The sequence below is a fragment of the Oncorhynchus nerka genome, linkage group LG3 (genome assembly GCF_034236695.1).
Source record: "Oncorhynchus nerka isolate Pitt River linkage group LG3, Oner_Uvic_2.0, whole genome shotgun sequence".
Classification (NCBI taxonomy): Eukaryota; Metazoa; Chordata; class Actinopteri; order Salmoniformes; family Salmonidae; genus Oncorhynchus; species Oncorhynchus nerka.
The window spans coordinates 73580565-73592978 of record NC_088398.1 but is presented as its reverse complement, the minus strand read 5'-3'; the positions used below and the strand labels follow the sequence as shown (position 1 = coordinate 73592978).

At 46.2% G+C, this 12414-nt stretch overlaps 1 pseudogene; it reads left to right on the top strand.

Annotated features, from left to right (window-relative positions):
* The window catches only part of LOC115113406 (peripheral plasma membrane protein CASK-like), a 242380-nt pseudogene that overhangs the window by 223979 nt on the left and 5987 nt on the right, over positions 1-12414 (top strand).

Here is a 12414-nt window from a genome sequence, read left to right as displayed (position 1 = left end):
AAGCTTTGACTACATTGCATGTTTTCTCTTAGCCACTTCATGTAGCTAACATATGCTTGCTTTGCATATTCCTCTTTGATTTAGAAGATACTGTTGCACAAACAACATGCTGATTTTAGGGCTACACAATCACTGGTATTATCAGGCTGTATTAACTAGCTACTTTTGCTCTTACTTAGTACATTTATTAGCTAGCTAGCTAGCTATTAGCATTAGTGGCTAATGATTAGCACCTCACAAGATTTAGGGCAACTTGCTAAGAAAAGACAAACTAGCTGATGTATGAAACACAAACTAATAGTGTCATTATAGAACGCTAGTGGATTTATATTAAGAAGCAAAGTGAAAACAGCATCGTTGTCATCAACATTGCTGCATTGACCATGCAGACTGAATGCAAGTATCTCGTGGTTGAGGAACATCAAATGCACTCCTTGAGTGACAGGGGGCGTGGCTAGGTCTGTGTGGAAAGTGGCAGAGAGAAAGCGGAGTGAGATGACTCAAGTAGCGAAGTAAACTATAAAAATTGACATAACACATGGCGCATCACATTTAACAAACCAAACATTCAAATACCGGTATAGAAGGTAAAGTAATAACTCAAACCGGTCCCTGCATCAGTACTGGTATATCATAAAATACTGTATACCGCCCATCCCTACTGCCCATAGGGAAAGGTCTCCAACCTGGCAACCCATTGGTATGTACAGCCAGACCCCACTCCTCCCTCTCCAGGTCTCCAATCTGGCAACCCATTGGTTTGTACTGCCAGAAGCCACTCCTCCCTCTCCGGGTCTCCATCCTGGCAACCCATTGGTCTGGATGCCACTCCTCCCTCTTCAGGTCTCCAACCTGGCAACTGGACAGAGAGGCTCATTTATACCACACAGCTATTTCTTTGAGTGTCCCCCGTGAGGTAAAACTACCCATAGGGAAAGGTCTTCGATCTGGCAACCAATTGGTCTGTAGTGTTGTGGTGTCTCTCTTGTCGTGATGTGTGTTTTGTCCTGTTTTTATTTCATTCTAAAATGTTTAATCCCAGCCCCCGTCCCCGTAGAAGGCCGTTTGCCTTTTGGTAGACTGTCATTATGAATAAGAATTTGTTCTTAACTGACTTGCCTATTTAAATAAAGGTTAAATACAATAAACAGCCACACACCACTCCTTCCTCTCCAGGTCTCCAACCTGGCAACCGGGCATCACAGGAAATTATCTCCTCAACACAACTGCTCTCTCTCTCTCTCTCTTTCTATCTCTCTCTCTCTCTCTCTCTCTCTCTCTCTCTCTCTCTCTCCCGCCGGCCCTCCCTCTCTTTCCCTCTACCTCCCTCACTCCCTCTCCCTCCTTTCTCTTTCTCTTTCCCTCACTCTCTCCCTCCGTCCCTACCTCATCCGTGACTCATTCTGCTCACTCCATCTTGACCTCTAGCTGACAACTGTCTATGTATCTCAGATCTACGTGAGGGCCCAGTTTGAGTATGACCCCTCCAGAGATGACCTCATACCCTGCAAGGAGGCTGGGATTCCCTTCCGGGTTGGTGACATCGTCCAGATCATCAGTAAAGATGACCACAACTGGTGGCAGGGCAAGCTGGAGAACACTAAGAACGCCACCGCAGGGCTCATACCCTCACCAGAACTTCAGGAGTGGTGAGGAGACACACACACACACACACACACATACACACACACACATATAGACCTACACACACACATACACACACACATACACACACACGCACATACACATACACACGCACACAAACACACATACACACACACATTCACATACACACGCACACACACACACACACATATACATACACACACACACACACACACGCATTGAACACCAGACCTCCTGGAGTGGTGAGAAGACACACACACACACACACATACACACACACATTCACATACACACGCACACACACACACACATATATACACACACACACACACACACACACACACACACACACACACACACACACACACGCATTGAACACCAGACCTCCTGGAGTAGTGAGAAGACACACACATACACATACACACGCACACACACACACACACATATACACATACACACACACATTGAACACCAGACCTCCTGGAGTGGTGAGAAGACACACACACACACATACACACACACATACACATACACACGCACACACACACACACATATACACACACACACACACACACATACACACAATAATTGAACACCAGACCTCCTGGAGTGGTGAGAAGACACACACACAGCGATAGATCCCAGATCTCCATCAAAATCTAAAGAGAATCAGGTGGTGATTTAGTTTAACTCTCATTGTGTGTATTTCCGGCCATGTTTTCAGGCGTGTGGCGTGTATAGCCATGGAGAAGACCAAGCAGGAGCAGCAGGCCAGCTGTACCTGGTTTGGCAAGAAAAAGAAACAGTACAAAGACAAGTACCTGGCCAAGCACAACGCAGGTACACACACACACAAACACAAACACACATACTTCCATGTGGTCAATGGCATGCATATACCATACAGTACAGTAAACAGTCATGCAGTCAGAATGTTCCTGAGCTGTTACTTCATGGAATGTGTGGGTCTCACGTGTGAGAAGGTGGCATGGGGGTATGAGGGAAATGGAGAGGGAGGTGTGGTCAAGGAACAAGGGAGAGGTGGTGAGGGAATGTGGGACCAGGGAGGACAGGGAGAGCAGGGAATTCCCTGGCTCCAGTGACATAGTCATGCCAGAAATAGCAGGGAGACCTGGTAAGGGCAAGCTCAGATATGAGGGTGTGTGTGAGTGAGCAGTTATCAAATTGGTATGTACAGTGTGTGTGTGTGTGTGTGTGTGTGTGTGTGTGTGTGTGTGTGTGTGTGTGTGTGTGTGTGTGTGTGTGTGTGTGTGTGTGTGTGTGTGTGTGTGATCTCTGATCTCTGATCTCTGGTGTATGTGGTGTCTGGTCTCTGGTGTCGGTGGTCTCTGGTGTCGGTGGTCTCTGGTGTCCGTCGTCTCTGGTCTCTGTGGTCTCTGATGTCTGTGATCTCTGGTGTCTGTGGTGTCTGGTGTCTGTGGTCTCTGGTGTCGGTGGTATCTGGTGTTGGTGGTCTCTGGTGTCGGTGGTATCTGGTGTCTGTCATCTCTGGTGTCTGTGATCTCTGGTGTCTGTGGTCTCTGGTGTCTGTGGTCTCTGATGTCTGTGATCTCTGGTGTCCGTCGTCTCTGGTGTCTGTGATCTCTGGTGTCTGGTGTCGGTGGTATCTGGTGTTGGTGGTCTCTGGTGTCGGTGGTATCTGGTGTCTGTCATCTCTGGTGTCTGTGATCTCTGGTCACTGTGATCTCTGGAGACCAGGCCAGGGTCAATGTGCAGGACAAACTGACACTACCATGTGCGTCTATGGAGCAGCTCAAATGACAACAGTAACCAGTAACAGCAGAACATCACTGACCAGAGATCAGCTGTCAGTCTCTACACCAGTCCTGTTCACTGAGAAGCCTGGAGAGGAGAGAGGGTATTATATAGATTTTGTTGTTGGGAGAATTCATTTTTTTGTCCCCTCCCAGTTAATTGTGTAAAGATGTTTGCACATGTCAGCCTACATCTGCACTGAGCTGTTCCCAAGGGATTATGGGAGTTGAGCTGGGTATCGGGCACAGCTGGGTGTATGAGGAGCAGGTTGGCATTTAAAGAGATGACTCATGTACTGGAAGCAGCTCTGCAGAGTGTTCACTAGTTAGCATAGCCACAAAGTAATCAAATCTGATTTTAAACCTAACCCTAAAGTTAACCATGCTGCTAGCTCTAATGCCAAACCCTGACCTTAAATTAAGACCAAAAAGCAGATGTTTGTTTTCATGTCTTTTTACGATGTAGACATTTTTGAAACCGCTCAGTTCTGCCTCCAGGGCAAGACTGATGACATTAAATCAACGTGCGTATGAGGAGGGGGAGCAGGGACAGGGAGGGGGAGCTAAAGTAGTAGAGGAGAGAATGAGAGGTGATGTAGGGGATAGCTGGCAGCGTGTGAGAGAATGAGAGGTGATGTAGGGGATAGCTGGCAGCATGTGAGAGAATGAGAGGTGATGTAGGGGATAGCTGGCAGCATGTGAGAGAATGAGAGGTGATGTGGGGGATAGCTGGCAGCGTGTGAGAGAATGAGAGGTGATGTAGGGGATAGCTGGCAGCATGTGAGAGAATGAGAGGTGATGTAGGGGATAGCTGGCAGCATGTGAGAGAATGAGAGGTGATGTAGGGGATAGCTGGCAGCATGTGAGAGAATGAGAGGTGATGTAGGGGATAGCTGGCAGCGTGTGAGAGAATGAGAGGTGATGTAGGGGATAGCTGGCAGCGTGTGAGAGAATGAGAGGTGATGTAGGGGATAGCTGGCAGCATGTGAGAGAATGAGAGGTGATGTAGGGGATAGCTGGCAGCATGTGAGAGAATGAGAGGTGATGTAGGGGATAGCTGGCAGCATGTGAGAGAATGAGAGGTGATGTGGGGGATAGCTGGCAGCATGTGAGAGAATGAGAGGTGATGTAGGGGATAGCTGGCAGCATGTGAGAGAATGAGAGGTGATGTAGGGGATAGCTGGCAGCATGTGAGAGAATGAGAGGTGATGTGGGGGATAGCTGGCAGCATGTGAGAGAATGAGAGGTGATGTAGGGGATAGCTGGCAGCGTGTGAGAGAATGAGAGGTGATGTAGGGGATAGCTGGCAGCATGTGAGAGAATGAGAGGTGATGTAGGGGATAGCTGGCAGCATGTGAGAGAATGAGAGGTGATGTAGGGGATAGCTGGCAGCGTGTGAGAGAATGAGAGGTGATGTAGGGGATTGCTGGCAGCATGTGAGAGAATGAGAGGTGATGTAGGGGATAGCTGGCAGCATGTGAGAGAATGAGAGGTGATGTAGGGGATAGCTGGCAGCATGTGAGAGAATGAGAGGTGATGTAGGGGATAGCTGGCAGCATGTTCATAGTATGAGGCCTATGATTAGGTCCCATTTTAACTCTATAAAGATGAATCCTTCCTACTTTCCCTCCTCAAGAGGCCAGAGTGTGACGCTCTGTGTAGAAGTTGCCCTTTAGACACATACAGTATCTAAGGTCAGGTCAGTATACCCTGCCCAAATCCTGATCTTAAAATACAAAAACTGGCCTTAGATCAGTGTCTGGGAGCAACTTCATCCTACTCCGTTTGGTTAGTAATATAAAGCAGTGCATCAGAGCTTTGCTGCTTCAGAGTTGTATTGTTGTATTGCTGTATCTATGGTAACTTCTATATTGTTGTGTAACTGAACCCCTGTCCATCTCTCACGCTGTCCCCCTCCAAACGGCCTCTCTGCATGTAAGTAACAACCAGTGACAGTAGCTGGCTAGCTAACGCCTCTTTTGTCTCTCTCTCTCTCTCTCTCTCTCTCTCTCTCTCTCTCTCTCTCTCTCTCTCTCTCTCTCTTTCTCTCTCTTTCTCTCTCTCTCTCTCTCTCTCTCTCTCTCTCTATGTCTCTGTCTCATTCTGCCTCTCATCAATTTTTTTATTTGCGTTATTATGAACCTTTCAGTTGACCAGCTGTCACTCCTAACTAGTGCTGAGCGATTTACTGAAATTGTGTGACGTCGGTTCAATTATTTGAATTGCATTTTGTTCTTTTTTTTTCTGTGAGCTCAGTCAACACATTGCACAGTTTCTCTAGAGTTAAATCAGATTCAGCCTGAACTGTGCACTGTAGTAGGGAGTTGTAGTTTCAATATAGTTTATGTAATATACACAACAACTGAAATAGTGAGTTAAAGTAATGTGAATAAATGATGGTTAATAAATCATAGACAGTAATGGACAGTCACTACCATCATGGGACTTGTATTAATTGTTTACTATGTTGTTACAGCATCCAACCCCCAAAAAATCTAAACCGAAATTGAAAACCCGGATTATTTTTTGAACAATCAAACCGAAAACGAACTGACCTCAAAAAAGCACTAATTGCTCAGCACTACTCCCAACGTTTCCATTTTGTTCCTGTCGCACCTGCTCAGAGCAACAGAGATCCAGCACAAAACAGATAGAACGTAGCTTTGCAGTTTGTCCGTGTATTTGCATGTGTGTGTTTTTTGGTTTTCCTCCTCACCCATGTATTTAGTTTATTTTGGTGTTGTGTGTTTCAGATGTAGTTAGTTGAATTTTAACATTATACATATATTCCTCAGGGAAAGATTCCCCATTTGATATCCCTGAGCGTAATTCTCAGAATGGGACACATAAGGTTAAAGGTCGGCACAAGTTCAAGGACACATGCCAGCCAATGAGAGAACAGAGCCGAGAGAGAGAGAGCTTCTATTCCAGACAGAGTACTGTACATGGCGTACTGAGTGTTGTATTTCCCCTGTCAGACACAGCTGTTAGGTTCAGTAGAGGTGTAATGTATGCTGGGTAAGAACATATGCTCTTTGCTGTATGCTGTACAGACACCCAGGAGTGTCGCGTCCTGTGTTCTCTCATTCAGCTCTTCTTCTATCCATCCATCGTTTTATATATCAATAAATACAAACGTAAAACACATACATTGTGGTATCACTTTTTAAATGTAGATCTTCCACAGGTGCACATTATAGGCTTGTATGTGACTTGTATGCATGGAGGCCTGGAGACGCTAATCTGGTTTATGTTAATTAATGGTCAATTATCCTGAGACCGGCAGTGCCTATAATGACAATAACCGGGTGACAGAAAGTCATGATCGTCACAGAGGTCACATCAGACCAGAAGGAAAACACAATATTCTCCATCGTTGTCCTGTCATGTGTGAACAGTCTTACACAAATCTCTCTTCTTCATCTCATTGGATTAGGGCTTTAGACTGGGTTATAATAAATCACTCCTCTGATTTAGCTATTTGATTTAATGATGTCACGTTTAAGGACATACAGGGCATTGTACTTATACGACTCCAAGGGAGAAGATCAAGCTCTATTTCTCCTTGTAACATCATAGATCATTCCCTAATTGTGAATTATCTCCCAACTGTCACTAACTGTCACTAATTGTCAATAACTGTCACTAATTGTCAATAACTGTCACTAATTGTCAATAACTGTCACTAATTGTCACAGACAAAATGTCTACCTCTTCATCTCATGGCTAGCCTGGGTGCTTGTCTGTTTCTGTTTCAGCCACCTTGTCCTTCTCAGTCCTAGTGTTGTTGTATGTTGAAACACTCAAGTCCCCAGGCTATGTTCATTGTCTCCATGCCCAACTAACTGTCCCAGGCATTTTCTCACCTTAATGTTTAGGGTCCTGTGTTGTCCCCGTGTAAGATGCTCTTCTTTGGCTGTCCGTCTTTACCTCTCTTTCATAGTGTCTCACTTTCCCTCTCTCTTCCCTTGCCTCCCTTTCTCCAGTATTCGACCAATTAGATCTTGTCACGTATGAAGAGGTAGTGAAACTGCCTGCGTTCAAGAGGAAAACACTAGTCTTGTTAGGTAAGTAGAAATATCATCTGGCATTATAAAGAATAATGCTGTATTGGCTAAGGGTACTAGGTGGTGTTCTCAGTTCTGACTGAGGGCTCTCTCTTCTACAGGGGCCCATGGAGTGGGCAGAAGACACATCAAGAACACACTAATCACAAAACACCCCGACAGATTTGCCTACCCAATCCCACGTAAGACACACACACACACAAACACACACACACACACAGATTCACATACCCCATTTCACAGACAATAAATCAATTCAAATCTAGATTGACTTGTTACATGCGCCGAATACAACAAGTTTAGACCTTAACAGTGAAGTTCTTACTTACAAGCCCTTTACCAATAGTGCAGTTCAAGAAGAGTTAAGAAAATATTTACCAAATAAACAAAAGTTACAAATAATATAAAAGTAAAACAACAAAATAACAATAACGAGGCTTTATACAGGGGGTACTGGTACCAAGTCAGTGTGTGGAGGCTTTATACAGGTGGTACTGGTACCAAGTCTCCTTTCTCCTTTACCCAAATCCAGATAGCAGATGTTCTGAAAGAGCTGCAAAACCTAGACCCGTACAAATCAGCTGGGCTTGACAATCTGGACCCTCTATTTCTGAAACTATCTGCCGCCATTGTCGCAACCCCTATTACCAGCCTGTTCAACCTCTCTTTCATATCGTCTGAGATCCCCAAGGATTGGAAAGCTGCCGCAGTCATCCCCCTCTTCAAAGGGGGAGACACCCTGGACCCAAACTGCTATAGACCTATATCCATCCTGCCCTGCCTATCTAAGGTCTTCGAAAGCCAAGTCAACAAACAGGTCACTGACCATCTCGAATCCCACCGTACCTTCTCCGCTGTGCAATCTGGTTTCCGAGCCGGTCACGGGTGCACCTCAGCCACGCTCAAGGTACTAAACGATATCATTACCGCCATCGATAAAAGACAGTACTGTGCAGCCGTCTTCATCGACCTCGCCAAGGCTTTCGACTCTGTCAATCACCATATTCTTATTGGCAGACTCAATAGCCTCGGTTTCTCGGATGACTGCCTTGCCTGGTTCACCAATTACTTTGCAGACAGAGTTCAGTGTGTCAAATCGGAGGGCATGCTGTCCGGTCCTCTGGCAGTCTCTATGGGGGTGCCACAGGGTTCAATTCTCGGGCCGACTCTTTTCTCTGTATATATCAATGATGTTGCTCTTGCTGCGGGCGATTCCCTGATCCACCTCTACGCAGACGACACCATTCTATATACTTTCGGCCTGTCATTGGACACTGTGCTATCTAACCTCCAAACGAGCTTCAATGCCATACAGCACTCCTTCCGTGGCCTCCAACTGCTCTTAAACGCGAGTAAAACCAAATGCATGCTTTTCAACCAATCGCTGCCTGCACCCGCATACCCGACTAGCATCACCACCCTGGATGGTTCCGACCTTGAATATGTGGACATCTATAAGTACCTAGGTGTCTGGCTAGACTGCAAACTCTCCTTCCAGACTCACATCAAACATCTCCAATCGAAAATCAAATCAAGAGTCGGCTTTCTATTCCGCAACAAAGCCTCCTTCACTCACGCCGCCAAGCTTACCCTAGTAAAACTGACTATCCTACCGATCCTCGATTTCGGCGATGTCATCTACAAAATGTCTTCCAACACTCTACTCAGCAAACTGGATGCAGTCTATCATAGTGCCATCCGTTTTGTCACCAAAGCACCTTATACCACCCACCACTGCGACTTGTATGCTCTAGTCGGCTGGCCCTCGCTACATATTCGTCGCCAGACCCACTGGCTCCAGGTCATCTACAAGTCCATGCTAGGTAAAGCTCCGCCTTATCTCAGTTCACTGATCACGATGGCAACACCCATCCGTAGCACACGCTCCAGCAGGTGTATCTCACTGATCATCCCTAAAGCCAACACCTCATTTGGCCGCCTTTCGTTCCAGTACTCTGCTGCCTGTGACTGGAACGAACTGCAAAATCGCTGAAGTTGGAGACTTTATCTCCCTCACCAACTTCAAACATCAGCTATCCGAGCAGCTAACCGATCGCTGCAGCTGTACATAGTCTATTGGTAAATAGCCCACCCATTTTCACCTACCTCATTCCCATACTGTTTTTATACTGTTTATTTTTTATTTTTTTATTTACTTTTCTGCTCTTTTGCACACCAATATCTCTACCTGTACATGACCATCTGATCATTTATCACCCCAGTGTTAATCTGCAAAATTGTATTATTCGCCTACCTCCTCATGCCTTTTGCACACATTGTATATAGACTGCCCATTTTTTTTTTCTACTGTATTATTGACTTGTTAATTGTTTTTTCCATGTGTAACTCTGTGTTGTCTGTTCACACTGCTATGCTTTATCTTGGCCAGGTCGCAGTTGCAAATGAGAACTTGTTCTCAACTAGCCTACCTGGTTAAATAAAGGCGAAATAAAATAAAAAAAAGTCAGTGTGTGGAGGCTTTATACAGGGGGTACTGGTACCAAGTCAGTGTGTGGAGGTACAGGTTAGTTGAGGTAATGTGTACATGTAATTAGGGGTGCAGGGACTATGCATAGATAGTAAACAGCGAGTAGCAGCAGTGTACAAAACAAATGGGGGGGGGGGGGGGGGGGCGTGTCAATGTAAATTGTCAGGTGGCCATTTGAATAATTGTTCAGCAGTCTTATGGTTTTGGGGTAGAAGCTGTTAAGGAGCCTTTTGGTCCTAGACTTGGTACTCTGGTACCGCTTGCCATGCGGTAGCAGAGAAAACAGTCTATGACTTTGGTGACTGGAGTCTCTGACAATTTTATGGACTTTCCACTGACACAGCCTATTATATAGGTCCTGGATGGCAGGAAGCTTGGCCCCAGTGATGTACTGGGCTGTACGCACTACCTTCTGTAGCACCTTACGGTCAGCTGCCGAGCAGTTGCCATACCAGGCAGTGATGCAACCGTTCAGAATGCTCTCGATGGTGCAGCTGTAAAACTTTTTGAGGATCTGGCAAGTCTTTTCAGTCTCCTGAGGGGAAAAGGTTTTGTCGTTCCCTCTTCACGACTGTCTTGGTGAGTTTGGATGATGAAAGTCTGTTGGTGATGTGGACACCAAGGAACTTGAAACTCTCAATCCGCTCCACTACAGCCCTGTCGATGTTAATGGGGGCCTGTTCGGCCCGCCTTTTCCTGCAGTCCATGATCAGCTCCTTTGTCTTGCTCACATTGAGGGAGAGGTTGTTGTCCTGGCACCACACTGCCAGTTCTCTGCCCTCCTCCCTATGGGCTGTCTCATCGTTGTCGGTGATCAGGCCTACCACTGTTGTGTCGTCAGCAAACTTAATGATGGTGTTGGAGCCGTGTTTGGCCACGGAGTCGTGGGTGAACAGGGAGTACAGGACGGGACTAAATACACACCCCTGAGAGGCCCCAGTGTTGAGGATCAGTGTTGCAGATGTGTTGTTGCCAACCCTTACCATCTGGGGGCAGCCCGTTAGGAAGTCCAGGATCCAGTTGCAGAAGGAGGTATTTAGTCCCAGGGTCCTTATCTTAGTGATGAGCTTCGTGGGCACTAGGGTGCTGAACGCTGACCTGTAATCAATGAACATCATTCTCACATAAGTGTTCCTTTTGTCCAGATGTGAAAGGGCGGTGTGGAGTGCGATTGAGATTGCGTCATCTGTGGATCTGTTGGGGCGGTATGCGAATTGGAGTTGGTCTAGGGTATCCGGGAGGATGCTGTTGATGTGAGCCATGACCAGCCTTTCATGCTTTGAGTACACGTCCTGGTAATCCGTCTGGCCCCGCGGCTTTGTGGATGTTGACCTGTTTAAAGGTCTTTCTCACATCGGCTACCGAGACCGTTATCACACAGTCATCCAGAACAGCTGGTGCTCTCGTGCATGCTTCAGTGTTGCTTGCCTCAAAGCGAGCATAAAAGGCATTTAGCTCGTCTGGTAGGCTCGCGTCACTGGGCAGCTCGCGTCTTCCCTTTGTAGTCCGTAATAGTTTTCAAGCCCTGACACATCCGATGAGCATCAGAGTCGGTGTAGTAGGATTCAATCTTAATCCTGTATTGGTGATTTGCTTGTTTGATGGTTCTTTTGGGGGCATAGCAGGATTTCTTCTAAGTGTCCGGATTAGTGCTCCGCTCCTTGAAAGCGGTAGCTCTAGCCTTTAGCTCAATGCGGATGTTGCCTGACAACGTCGTTGATGCACTTATTGATGAAGCCGATGACTGAGGTGGGTATACTCCTCAATGCCATTGAATGAATACCTGGAACATAGTCCAGTCTGTGCAAGCAAAACAGTCCTGTAACGTAGCATCCGCGTCATCTGACCACTTCCATATGGAGCGTGTCACTGATACTTCCTGCTTTAGTTTTTGCTTGTAAGCAGGAATCAGGAGGATATAATTATGGACAGATTTGCCAAATGGAGGGCGGGAGAGAGTTTTGTATGCATCTCTGTGTGTGGAGTAAAGGTGGTCTAAGTTGGCCTGCATTAAAGTCCCCAGCCACTAGGAGCGCCGCTTCTGGATGAGCATTTTCTTGTTTGCTTATGGCCTTATAGAGTTGTTTGAGTGCGGTCTTAGTGCCAGCATAAGTCTGTGGTGGTAAATAGACGGCTACGAATAATATAGATGAGAACTCTCTTGGTAGATAGTGTGGTCTACAGCTTATCATAAGGTACTCTACCTCAGGTGAACAATACCTAGAGATTTCTTTAATATTAGGCATCGCGCACCAGCTGTTATTGACAAAAAGACACACACACCCACCCCTCGTCTTACCAGACGTAGCTTCTTCTCTGTTCTGCCAGTGCATGGAAAGTCCCGCCATCTCTATATTATCCGTATCCGCGTTGTTCAGCTATGAATTGGTGAAACAAATGATTTTACAATTTTTAATATCCCGTTCGTAGGATCGTAGGTTATCAATTTTATTTTCC